Below are 13251 nucleotides of genomic sequence, written 5' to 3'. Positions count from 1 at the left end.
TTTACAGTGTAATACAGGTGGAAAAATTAGATTTATACTTAAAGCTCCTCATTTTGATTGCAGATGAACAATAACAAAATCTTCATAAGGTAGACTGAAAAAGTTGATCAGTTTCCAATTAAGAAGTTCTTTGAAGAACAATAAATGGTAAGTTCAACCTTAACACATATTATACCTCTTTCTGACTTTACCTACATGTCACGTAACTGATTATACATTTTGTAATAATTAATTATACATTTATAGATACACCCATTTTGGTTTAGTGGAGAACACTACATAAATGTGGAAACCCTATTTCTTAGCTGTCAAAGCAATGGGGCCAAAAAAGATTACTGCTCAATCTAAACCAATCTCTTTCCAAGCAAACAAACTTAAAGGCATTTCCTTCATTTGATGGTGTTAGAGTCAACTCTCAGACAAGGTCCTAGGCAAGTGTATATCCATTCATAATGAGATCAAGTTAATATTATTTCTTGAATTTTGGAATTCCTTTCTTTCAGAAAGGAATACAGATACAAAAGATGCTCCTAAGATGAGAACAGTGAAGAATTGGGAAGAGAAAGACTTGATTTCATTGTTTACTCAGGTTTTGATGAAGGTAGAATGAAGTGGGGAGACCATGGCTTCATTGTTTGTATGTGGGTCTTAAGTATTTTAATACCTCTTTGTAAATCAATTTTCTTCTGCTTTATAAGCAAACACCAATGTAGGGGTGCCAGTAAAATGGTAATTACATAACCTATGGATGATCCCAGATATGACTTTTAAAACTCAATTAAGTAATCAGATATTTCCATACTTTTTCAGGACTTAGAAATGGTGATGTTGCTTGATTCAATTGATTGATCACCAAAAGAAATAATACACCAGTCAATGTTTGTTTCCAGTCTAATGTATAACTCAATTATTTCAACTTTCTCTTATTTTTTTCTTCAAGTTCTGAAATTGTTAATATAGTGAAAGTTTACTTGAAAGGTTACACGTATTCACAGAGATATGTTAAGTTAAAATATTGTTTCCTGGATAAATTGCCCAATGAGAATGTTATTTGCCTGTATTAAAGCAAAACCATGTCTTCAAAGTTGAGTCATGGCTGTTCTCAGAGGCAGGGGGTTTCCTTAATGTGGAAAACTAAAAAATTAGACTTTCAACTCTCACAGCATCCTTTTTGGTATGCCCTATAGGTTTTTCCACAGAGTTAAAAACTTGGAAAAACATTTTGCAAACAAAAATGTGAAATGCTTGTTCATGGGAAATCTTTCCTCCACCCAGGAAAAGATAAATGGTACTTCAGAATTACTCTTTTAAGAGTGAGATGTTTATTGAAATAAGGGAGGCTAATTGTCAAAAATGATGAGAAACAAATGTGAAAAACCCTATGTTTGGAGCTCTGGCCACATGGAGCATTCAAACAAGCATATGCTGTGTTTCAAAAGAAGAGACATGCTTTTAGAAGCTGATTTTTTTCAGGAAAATAAAATGTTCAGTGTAAGAATAAAGAAAAGAACATGGCTTCCAACAGCAGTTCCAGAACACGGAACAAGAAATAGGGGACATGCCTCCCAACGTCATCTTCTCTGAAAGGTTGGAGCTCCACTTTGATATCACTTTAACTTTTTAATAATATTCACTGACATGACAAACAAGTTCTACTGGGAAACATGTGCAAAATGGGCTGATATATGATATGATTGCTAGAGATAGGAAAGCATTATCTGCAGATAAGAGATATATGGCTCTGCTTGACCAAGTTCTCAATCTTTTTAAAGTTTTGCCGTGAGTTTCTACTTCATTCTAAAATAGGATTTCTCAAACTTGGCACTATTGACATTTTGGGCAGATAATTTTTTGTTGAGAGAGGACTGTTTCTTATGCAGTAGAATATTTAGTAACATCCCTGTGTCTACACAAAAGATGCCAGTAGCTGCTCCTGCCCAGTTGTAACAACCACAAGTGTCCTCAGACATGAGCCAATGTCCCCAGGGAGGAGCAAATGTCCCCAGGGAGGAGCAAAGGGAGGAGAGGGAATTTATGGTCAGCTGTGGGAAGGGGGACAGATTTATATTCACTGGTCTAGAGAACAAAACATTGATTTAGGGTTTTCAGATAAACTGTGGATTGTATATTTTTACAAATGCATTGAGCAAAGGTGCAAACTTCATGATGCCAGGACAAAGTAACCCTTGTCCAAAGATGGGCCTCACTACAAAACGCCAGTAAATTGGTGATGCTTCTATTACTCTCAGGCAACAAGCACTATTTGTGGAGCTTCTTCAGATTGTCTGAGTCTAGGGTAGTAGGGAAGTGCATGGGCTTTGAAATCAAACCAACCTGAATTTTGGTTCTGGCTCTATCACTTACCACTTGTGTGGCCATGGACTTGTTATCTGACCTCTCTGAGCCTCAGTTTTCCTCCTCACAAAATGGGGTCAATGCTGATTTCAGGGGATTGTTGTAAAGAGCAAATAAAATAGTATATTTTAATATTCATACTTGGTAATCCTCTAACAAATCATTTGTTATAATGTGGTACAATCATATTCAGGTTCAATGAAATAGGTATGTCATCACTTTTGTTTAACCACCAAACCACTTATGACTGACAGATCTCATTAACTAGAACACATCTAAATAATCATACAGTAGGACCTACAAATAATTAGAGCTCTTTCCAGCTTTTATTTTGACTTGCCTTTAGTTGTCCTCATGTTGGATGCACATTAATCACTTGTTTCTGTGTCATCAGCCCAGTTTTTGTTTTCAGTGGGAGTACCCAGTGCTACAGACAACATCAACTTAACTGCAGTTTGACAAACCACAGAGTAGTTTCAATAAGCACACAACATGCTGAGCTATGTGCATTTAGAAATGGGCAAATGTTGACCAAGAATATCCTATTTGGAGGCCCACCCAGTACCCATAACACAGTGACAGCATTCTTCTGAAATCAGGAAAAGATTCAAGTTGCTCAAACCTTCATTTTAAGCAGAAATACACCAGCCATATACCATCCACAGGAGAGAAGATGTGAAAGACTTTCACAGCAGTCAAGAGCAGACAATGATCCAAGTGACAAGAAGAAACAGGCCCATCTGGGATGTTTTCTGCTCATGCTACTGAAATTTTTCCAAATACCATGCTACTCAGAATGGAGAAAGGGACCAGTGACTATGAGAAACAAAATATTCTTCCTTACAAAAGCCTCCCGAAGGGATTGGGATGTTTACAACACTTGGAGAATGGCCGAGCGGGTGTGTGTTTCAGCACAGCATGGAGAAACTATCAAGCTCAGCTTACAACCTGTGGTTCACACATAGGGAAATCATGCCAAATATCTCCCCAAGAGCGATGTTCCCTGGAGAGCTCTTTGAAGGATTCTACAAGGCAAAGATGATTTCTCTTCTGCAATCATCTCCATTTGGGAGATTCATCTGCTTCAATGAGTTGTACAACCTCAGGAAGGCCTCACTTGGGAGCCTGAGAAAAACGTTTGGGGTCTTTGGCTTGGCCTTACCAAGCCCGCCAAAGGCACAACCATGGGCCCCCTGCTGCAGCCTCATCACCCACTCAGAGTGGGACCTCCTCATCTGTCTTGGCAGTACCTCCTGGAAAGAAGAAACAGAAATACAGCTTTGGCTTAGGCTGAAGAGAGAGTTGACTCAGGAAGGGGAGACCCTTCAATCAAAGGAGAAGGAATGTTCAGACTCCAGCTTCACAGTATGAGTTTGGAGTAAGCATTTCTCAGAGGAAGGAGACTGCTGTTCTGGGAATATGAAACAATAGATGTCCATTCCTACTTTCAGTCATTTCCCACAGATAATTTTGACATACGGCAGTATCAGTGCTTTAAATCAGGCCCACTGCCTATTTTAGTAAATAAAGTTTTATTGGATTCAGCCAGAGCCATTCACTGACACATAATCCATTGCTGTTCGTGTACTACAATGGCAGAGGTAAATAGCTGCTATAGAGACTATGTGGTCTACAAAGATATCTACTATTTGGTTCTTCACAGAAAAAAAAATTCTGACCCCTGCTTTAAATTACTCTCTCAGGAAATATCTAGATTTAAAATCTGGCTTAAGTAAATTCAAAATGGTTACAGATTTCACAAACTTTTTCAGTCCCTAATTTTTTTTTTCTGAAAAGAAAGTTGGTTGTATATTTATTGCTATATTTACCCTAGGATATTTAGTTGTTTATATCTCCACTTTTTAAAGACTAAAACATCTGAGATAATACATTTACATCTAAAACCTCTCTTGCATTATGTAGATTTGATAATTTATGAATGAAAAATTAGGCTTTCCATCTACACTAAATGATCAAGAATTACATGTCCTGTGGCTGTGATTCTCTACTTCAACTGTTCTTTTGTATGTTTTTAAAAATTAACCAACTAATTTCAAATTATAAGCAGATAGCAAGGATCTTTTTATACATTTTACAAAGTCTACATTGTCTGGACAAGATTTGACCAAGGTAAATACCTATATGCTTGCTGATTTAATGATTACAGATGAGCCTAATCATATTTTCCCCAAGCTTGACCTATGCTCCTGGGACTTTCTACAACTCAAGGTCTCAAAAATGCCTAGTACTACTGTCTCTGTAAGGGATTTCCTTCTAGTCTCCCATTGTCTCTCTGTAATTGCTAACATTGCCTGGTAGACTAACTGGATTGTTAATTCATGAAAGGTTTTTGTGGGTTTCTTAATGATCTAGATAGTCCATGCTCTATTTCCTTTGACTTTTCCTCATTTTCTATGATTTAATATGAAACAGAGGGAAATAAAAATAAAATAAGAGTCCTGGAAGAACATTCCACCTTTTTATGCCTCTAACCATTTTCTTAATGCTATAGTTTAGATTATTAATGATTTTAAAACAATGGTAGAATTTAACTTAAAAAAAAAATTTATTTTATTTAAAAAACACCCAAGCAACCAAACAAACAAACAAAAACACGTATTAAGGACCTGCTATAATTTCGCAAAGCACTGTTTTGGCCAGTAGTGGTTTATAGGAACATCTAAGAAAAATGTCATCTCTCAAGAGACTCCCAATCTGCGGAGGGGTGACAAACAGAGCACAAATCATAATGCAAATCAGACCTTGAAAATGAGGGTTTTAATGGAGGAAAAACAAAGTTTTATGGAAGTATAGTATAGAGAGCAATTAATTCCAAACAGGGAAGGAGGCCACGGTGCCCAAAAAAACGTTTCATGTATTAGAATTCAGCCTCAAAGCTTCTGATGTCTTCAAAGGGTGGAAATGAAGACTTTCTGGTTCACTGTATGTTGTGGAGAGAGAATATCGTGGACAAAAGCAGAGAGATTTATTTGCCTCTCTTTGTCACTTACCACATTGCATTGAAATGACCTGTTCATGGATCTGCCTTTGCCACCCAACCTTCAGTTTCTAAGAAGGGGTCACATCTTCGCTGCATTTTCAAAGTCTCACACACAGGTGTCCCTTGAATTAAGCAATTGTTCTAGTAGCTGATAAAATCCACTTGTTATTTAACTCATTTTCAACCACATTTCAAGTTTTCCAAAATTTGAGCTTTTAAAAAGCTATAAATAATTTTAATCCCACTCTAAGTTTTATGAGTTTACTAGGACAATAGATTTAACTTCTCAGATCCTCAGATTCCTAATTTACAAACTGTGAATGAGGAAGTGAGGTGGGGGGACGTGGTAGGGAAACAGTAATAATATCCATATCACAGAGATTAGGGCAAAATGAGGCAACACATATCAAATGCCCAACTCCATGATGGACCCATAGGATATATGTATTTTGGCTTCATTTCTTTTTTTTTTAAGTTGTGTCTTCCATATACTCAGTACTAACATAGAATTTTCTAAAACTGTGTCCCAAGGACCTAATTTCCCTGTAGGCTCTCCCAAAAGTGTTCCATGGTTGAAAGTATTTGGGGAATGCATCATGGTTGCCTCTTGCAGAATCACATTGCACATAAGCATGTTCAAGTCTCAAAGGAGTCCCACTTTACTGAATTCAGAGTTTTTCAAATTTATTTGAACCCAGACTTTTTTCCCCATGACACTAGCATCCATCAACACACACTTTACAAACTCAGATCTAAAGAGGACATTGTAGACTTACCACATTCACTCTGCCACTGGTCTGACAAATGTCCATATCTTTATTCATATCTTATTGCAAATATATTATAGAAGTAGCAGGAAGGTAGTTTTGTGTTTTGCTTTATTTTCTACCTCTGAAAAAGTTGTACTGTATCATGCATGCCATTTCTCTTAAATGTGAATTAAATACTCCTCTTTCCATGAATATCGAGCATCTTTATTTTTTTAATCAAAGTAAAATAATTCAGGGATGTATTATTTTAAGGTTTGCTTTACAGATTTTGTACCTTTTTTTCATCTCTACCATTTGGGTTTTTTTATTTATTTTTAATACAATGATAAAAGAAATTTCAGGAGAGTCCCTTAAGTGACTCACACCACCCATGGCTGTCTGGGCTCCACACGTCCCTACTTCCTGCTACCAAAACTGAGAAGGACACCACATTGTTATCATTTGTCATTCAACACTAGCTAATATGTCTATGTTGAATTCAGCCCTCTGTCATGGCAGTTTCACTTTTTACTTATTTTACTTTGACTTTATCCATTAGTCCCAGCCTGAGGATATTTTCATCTTGCAAAAATATCACATGTAATAATGATGGCTCTTCTCTCACGCTGTGGAACTAGTAAAGTAGGAATATCTCTGTCATAAGCTCAGAACACTAGTAAAAAAGGCCAGAAAGCATTTTTTAAAAGATAATAAAATAAAACACTACTAGCATAAGACACACAAATACATTTTTTAAAATTTAAGAAGACTATGTCTTTACCTTCCACTTTCTCTGTATTATTGTCCCGCATCAGATGCTAAGTTCCTCAATGGCTGAGATAACCTCTAACTTAACTTTTTATTCTAGAGCCTAGTATAGCATCTTGTACATAGTGTACTCTCAGTAATATTTATTGAACCAAATCTAACTCTTTAAAGAGTTAAGTTTCCCAGGAGCGGTTAATTTGTAGAAAGACCTGGATCTTTGAAGACTAATGAACTCTAATTATATAACAGCTTGCTGGGTTTTCACATGAGTAAGATCTGAGTAAGTTGGTGGAAAAATAATGTAGCCCAAATGTCCTGAAACTCACAACATTCTTGGCACTTTAAATTAGAACCTTTAAGAAAAAATAAAATGTATTTTATTTTGTGTTAGGAATTTTCTTCATTTGCTAAATACCATTTTCATTATTTAGAATTAAAAACTTGGTGACATTTGGCTCTTTTGAACCTTCAGGAGAAGGGGACAAGGGGTGAAGAAGAAGAAAGTAGGGAAGATGATGAGAAAGAGAGAGGAAAGAAAGAGGGAAGGAAGGAAGGAAGGAAGGAAGGAAGGAAGGAAGGAAGGAAGGAAGGAAGGAAGGAAGGAAGGAAGGAAGAAATTAAGGTTTGTTTATTTATTTCAAACAACTTTTAGTTTTTCCAAGAGTAAGTCTAAATTAAATTTAATTCCCCTATATCAGTTTTCCTCAAACTTCAGTATTATACAATCCCTTTCAAAAGGGAAAACTTTGATAATTAATTTATTTTTATCATCAACCCATTTTATCAATAAAATTCAATAGTGAATTCCAAAATATAATAATGTAAAAAAAATCACTAAATTTTAAAAATCTGTTTTCTTATATTTATGTCTGCATTCACTGCTATTGCACTTTTGCAAGTTGCCTCATCATACAAAGGCAAGATCCACGCTTGACACTTGCTCATAGCCTACATGTTGTGAGCTTTGTGCCAACTGCTTCCGCTCAGGCTCTTTTCAGTTCAGCATGCCTATAGCTGTGACAAGTAAAGGCCTCAAATTCCCATCACTTCTCTCTAACTGATTATGATAAAATCCTCTACATGATGTCATTCGGCCTTCCCATAGTAAAAGCATATTGCTTGTTTACATAGATTCCTGTTATTTTCTTTATTACTACAAAACCATCAGTACCCAATTTCATTTTTATGGTGTCAGATCAAAGTCTCAATTTCTTAAATAACTTAAGAAATTAAAGTCTTAGTCAATTAGTCAATAAAACAGTTTTCCTAGTCCTATTTCCTATTAATACAATTTCATACAAAAGCATCAAATTATTTTAACTAACCATATGAACCTATCCCGAAGAACCAATTTCCGAAAAAAAAAAAAAGAAAAAAGTTTTGCAGCACATTATTGTTGCAAAAGAAAAGTTCTTGTTATTATAACCAGCAAAAGGAATTCATCTCAATGTCTGCTTTGGGACAAATGTTTTGACAGGAGGTTGGGCCAGGGACATTTGGAGTTAGACATTAACTTCTTAGGTAATCTTCTCAGCATTGATGCAATAGCAACACAAATGAAGACCTTCAGTCTATAGAGCAATCTTCAGGTAACATGACATAAGAAAGATGTACATTTTTTAACTCAGTAAAGTGAAAAAACAAAATAAGTAAATAGGTTCTCATGGAATTTGCAAACCCTGGAGAACACATCAGAATATTCCAATTTGGAAAACATTGCCAATATAGATCTACAGTCTTACACATCAAATTTATTTTTTAAATAATGATTCTTAAATACGTTTGAATACTTCCATTATCAATGAAACACCTGCTAGATTGACCTTATTTTCTACAGTAGGAAAATGTTTTGGTTTATTTTTGAAAATTTTATAAAACAATTTTTGAATCAAAGGTATTCCCCCCAAAAAAACCTTGGTTGAATCTGCAATTTTATTTTATCAATATCCTCCACTCCTTGGGGTTGTTTTCTATTGAGTTTTAGTTGCCAAGACTTGTAATTAGCATCTGAGGAGCAAAATCATCCATCTAAGACCGTTAACAAGGAAGCTCATGAAAGATGGCTTGTAATATTTTCTGCAATTGCATGATATTTCTCCTAACCTAATTTTTTATCATTTGGTAATTATTAGGATTTCTTTTTCTTTATTATATTTTTAGTACTAAAAATTTTCCTTTAAAATTTATATTTTCTGCTTTATATTGCTGACCATGTCCTGTTGGGTTTTTTTTTTTTTTTTAGTTGGATTTTTTACTTGGAGGTGTAATCCTTCTTTCAGGGAAACTATCAACTTTATCTAGCCATGTCATCATTCAAAATGTCTATGTCCACAAAAAGATAGAAAATAGAGCAAAATGTCAATGTGAAATTTAAAAAAAAAACTTTGTAGTTGGAATTTGTTTTTTCTTTGCAGAAAAAGCAAGTTTTATTCCCAGAACATCAACCAGATAAGCATCAAATTGTATTAACTAACCATATGGATCTATTCTGAAGAACCAATTTCAGAATTACTGGGTTTTCTGACTTTGGACAAGATAATGTCATTTCTTTTGGCATAATCTGCTAAAATTCAAATTTATTGCAGTCTGAACTCATAGTCATCACCATAAATACTTAGAGTTATCTTTTATTACTAGAACGAACATATTTTCTTTTTTAGTCTAATATGACTAACCTTCCCTTCTGGGATATTAATTGATATGAAAGGGTATATTTAGACATAACTGGAAAGCATCCTGGAGGCATGGAAAATTTGCTTCTCTTAAAGAGGATTTCGATAAATACTTTGACTTTACCTAAATAAAATCAAAGTGCTTTTTCAATTTGGTGGTGCTTGGTTAGTTCGTTTTCTTTTTGTTCTGAGAATTAACATAACTCAGCAGTTTGCAATGCTCCTAATTGCAATCAATATCAACAAGCTAATATCAATAAAGCAGCTGCAAGGAAATCATTAAGGCACCAGGCTGGCTATTAATGATAATAATAATAATAATGATATTTTTCTATGTCTACAATACCTTTTATCTGAGTATCGCAGAGGACCTTACTGATAAATACTTTGACTTTATCTAAATAAAATAAAAATGCTTTTTCAATTATATGCACCTCTGTAAAATTGCTTCAAAGATAGCATTAACCCTACCGTGACAGAATCCCTCAATTTTAGCATTTCAACCATTTATGCACTTAATTTATTTAAGGAATACCTATGTACTTTCTAATGTTCTAGAAACAGCATGCTTTTTGGAAATTGATAACAGATGTTATCAAAGTTAAACATCTATCATAGTAAAAGTTACCAGAATAAATACAGATATATGCATCTCTTTTCTTTATTTTCAAGAAAGAGAAAAGCCACCCACCACACCCCCTGCTTCCTTCCTATTGCATTCCTTGGCAGTACCCCTAACTTGATGAACACAAAAGACGGTATTAATTTAACATTTATTTCATGCCAAGAATTGTTCAAAGCACTTTGCCTATGTTGTCTGATTTGCAAGTGAGGAAACTGAGGCTGAGTGAGGTTAAGTAATTGCAGAAGGTCATAAAGCTATCAAAAGATTAAGACAGGATTCAAACCCTGGTCTAGCTCCAAAGTCTGTGTTTCTACCTACTAAGCTACCGGGAGGTGTGAAACAGTTTCATAGGATTATTCATGGAGAAGAAACCATTTCAAATGAATAAGCTTAGGACTTCAGCTCCATACAACACCAATTGCTCACGAGCCAGCAAATGGCTCAGAGTAGCAGCACTTGGCAGGTTTAGTAATTGTCAACAGGTATCATTTTCAGTCTCCAGAAGCAAAGAGTCAATGACTGTAATAAAGGTGGTTTCTGTAGGTGTTTATGACATGTACTTTAACTATACTTGAATACAATGTTAGCCATCCTTGAGGTATGCAGTTTCTGTCGAAAGCTGTATTGCAGGTTCTTATCATGGAAACCTGAGAGTTAAAAAATGAAGACCAAGGTGACTAGTCAATGAGTAAGGACATGTGTTAACAGAAACACAGTTTTAGTTGTGAGATCAGATCCAAATAAGAGTAGAAGACAAAAAAAGTAAAAGTTTCAAGATAGTATGTTTTCAAAACATATAGAACAAAAAGAGCTTCGTACATAAGCCAGAATTCTCCGAAGGGGATAGTATACTTAGCACTGATGGAATACAGGATGATTTTACATGGACATGTTTTCTATTGTGCTAGTTCCATCTTTACTAGAATATGTATTCAGAAGAATATTAGAAATATGTGTATTTGTGTGTGTGTATGTATATACATACATATGCACATAGATAGACATATATCAGATTTATGAGTTCAGGATCATAACTGCTTAGGGTTAGGTTAAATAAAAATTTAATTTATTCATAAAAAGACTCATTTAAAGTACATAAGTAATAATACAGAGGAATGCTGATATGCCAAAAATGAAGATAATATTCAAATAATTGATATTAGTGAAATGCATCTTAAACCTAGCTTGCTATGACACTTATTCCTAAATGACTGAAAATGTTCATTAAAAAAAAAATTAAGGTCCTGTTAGATTCAGTCAAAGGAAATATGGCCCATACATGATTTCATAAAGAAAGTAAGCAGACCCGTGAAATGGTAAAAATAAGCAAGCCCACGATTTTCCCATCCATTCCCAGTGAGATTTTGAGAGAGTTTGTCACCCCTAACACTAAAGGGTCTTTTTTTTTTTTTAAGTCTGATGTAATATTTCATTTTTTGGCAAAAATGTAGAGTAGACTCTAGGAGAAAAGTGTGGCAAGTAGTTTCTAAACAAACCTATTTTAGAAGCAGGCTGAAACCTCACAGGAAGGCAACATGGCCATGTTAAGAGTCAGGGTTGTGTTTTCAGACCGCCAGGCCCTTTGACATTGCTATTGACTTTCTTTCAGTTGGGCCTAAATTGTCCCATCACTGCAGCCACAGCAGGAGGTGGCTGACCCATCTTGAGACTGCTGTGTGGGCGATGTCAACATCGCTGGCCTTGCCATGTGGACCCCACGCTGTTTTTTACTGTTTACCCTCCTAGGTCCTGAGGCTCTGAATCAATAACTTCTTTTTTTGTACTGAAGCTTCTCAAACATATGGACAAATTTAGAAAGAGAAAGGGTACGTTTTCAGAGTTTTAAATGCTATTATTGTTCACTCCATAGAACACTGATTTGGGATTGTGGCTGTGTATGATAGAATGTGTAAACACTGAAAAGAAAATCTTCTAACAACATGTTTTGGAGTTACAAAACCCAGGAAGGCAGAGCACTGGCTTGTCATTTGTGGACTTTCTCCTGACCAGTTCCAAATTTGCCTTGTGTCAGCGTAGCAGAGCTCCCAGCTGCTGCCCCTTAGGGAGGCAGATACAATGTGGCCATTAACGTCTTTTGGGTTGTTTTCCTGAAGCTAACAGAGAATATCATCCTGACTTGACTTCCTTAACCTTTCTTTTGATCAAATTCCCAGGTACAACAGTAATTCTAAACTGCAACCAACTGAGTTTGAAGATATCACAAATATGCTTCTATAAGCTGTTATGGTATCGAAAGCAATGGTTTCCTACCAGGCACAGTGGGCTGTGTGAAACAGCCTTATATGATAGCCCCTGATTTAACAGTCTGGAAGTGTACAGCTCGTGGGCTAGAATATCATCTATCCATTGTAATTTGCTTGGACTCTAGCACAATAACTACTTGAGGCAGAAGTCACACATTGAGAAAATACTTAAAAATTTGATTCCACATTTTTGTGATATGGTGAAGAATTATCTTTAGCCTTTAAATAGCTGTATTCCTTTCAATTCAATCACCTTTTACTGATATGCCAATTGTCTCAGGGTCAGCCAGGAAGCTTGAGGCAGCAGCTGTCATCTTCGCTTCTCAGGAGTAATCAATCAGAGGAGATGCACGCTGCTGTTCAGAGAAAAAAATACCAAGAAACTACATCAAAGGTTTATCTTCCTTAGGAAACTACATGAAGATGAAAGGTGCTGTTTTCTAAGTGGAAAAAAAAAAAACAACTATAGAAACACAATGTCATTAAGAACCTAGTAGGATTAGGAAAACAGAAACTTCAAGTAATCAAAATATATATAATTTCAAAATATGTTCTTTGTTCAAAATTGTTTAGATCATGTCTTATTTTTCTTATAATAATACTTTGTAAAATATAAGGCATTATATTTTCAAATTCTTTATATGGAGCCAGACCACTTAGATTGAATCCTGGCTCTATCACTTAGTAGTAAATTTAGGCAATTAAATTCACTATATCTGAACTTCTTCTGTCAAGTGGGGGAGAAACTATGGGAACTGATGGAAGGGTTAAATAAGTTTCTATATATGTAGAAGACTAGAACAGTATCTGACCCACC

At 35.3% G+C, this 13251-nt stretch overlaps 1 long non-coding RNA gene across 4 annotated transcripts in view; it reads right to left on the bottom strand.

Moving 5' to 3' along the window:
• The window catches only part of LOC142870941 (uncharacterized), a 58302-nt gene that overhangs the window by 21144 nt on the left and 23907 nt on the right, over positions 1–13251 (bottom strand). For all 4 annotated transcript variants that reach the window (XR_012919289.1, XR_012919288.1, XR_012919286.1 and 1 more), the window contains one exon: positions 12688–12790. This is a non-coding gene — a long non-coding RNA (uncharacterized LOC142870941). The remainder of the gene's footprint in view (positions 1–12687; positions 12791–13251) is intronic.

The sequence above is a fragment of the Microcebus murinus genome, chromosome 5, assembly GCF_040939455.1.
Source record: "Microcebus murinus isolate Inina chromosome 5, M.murinus_Inina_mat1.0, whole genome shotgun sequence".
NCBI lineage: Eukaryota > Metazoa > Chordata > Mammalia > Primates > Cheirogaleidae > Microcebus > Microcebus murinus.
The sequence above is the reverse complement of the archived record's forward strand: the minus strand, read 5'-3'. Positions and strand labels throughout refer to the sequence as shown.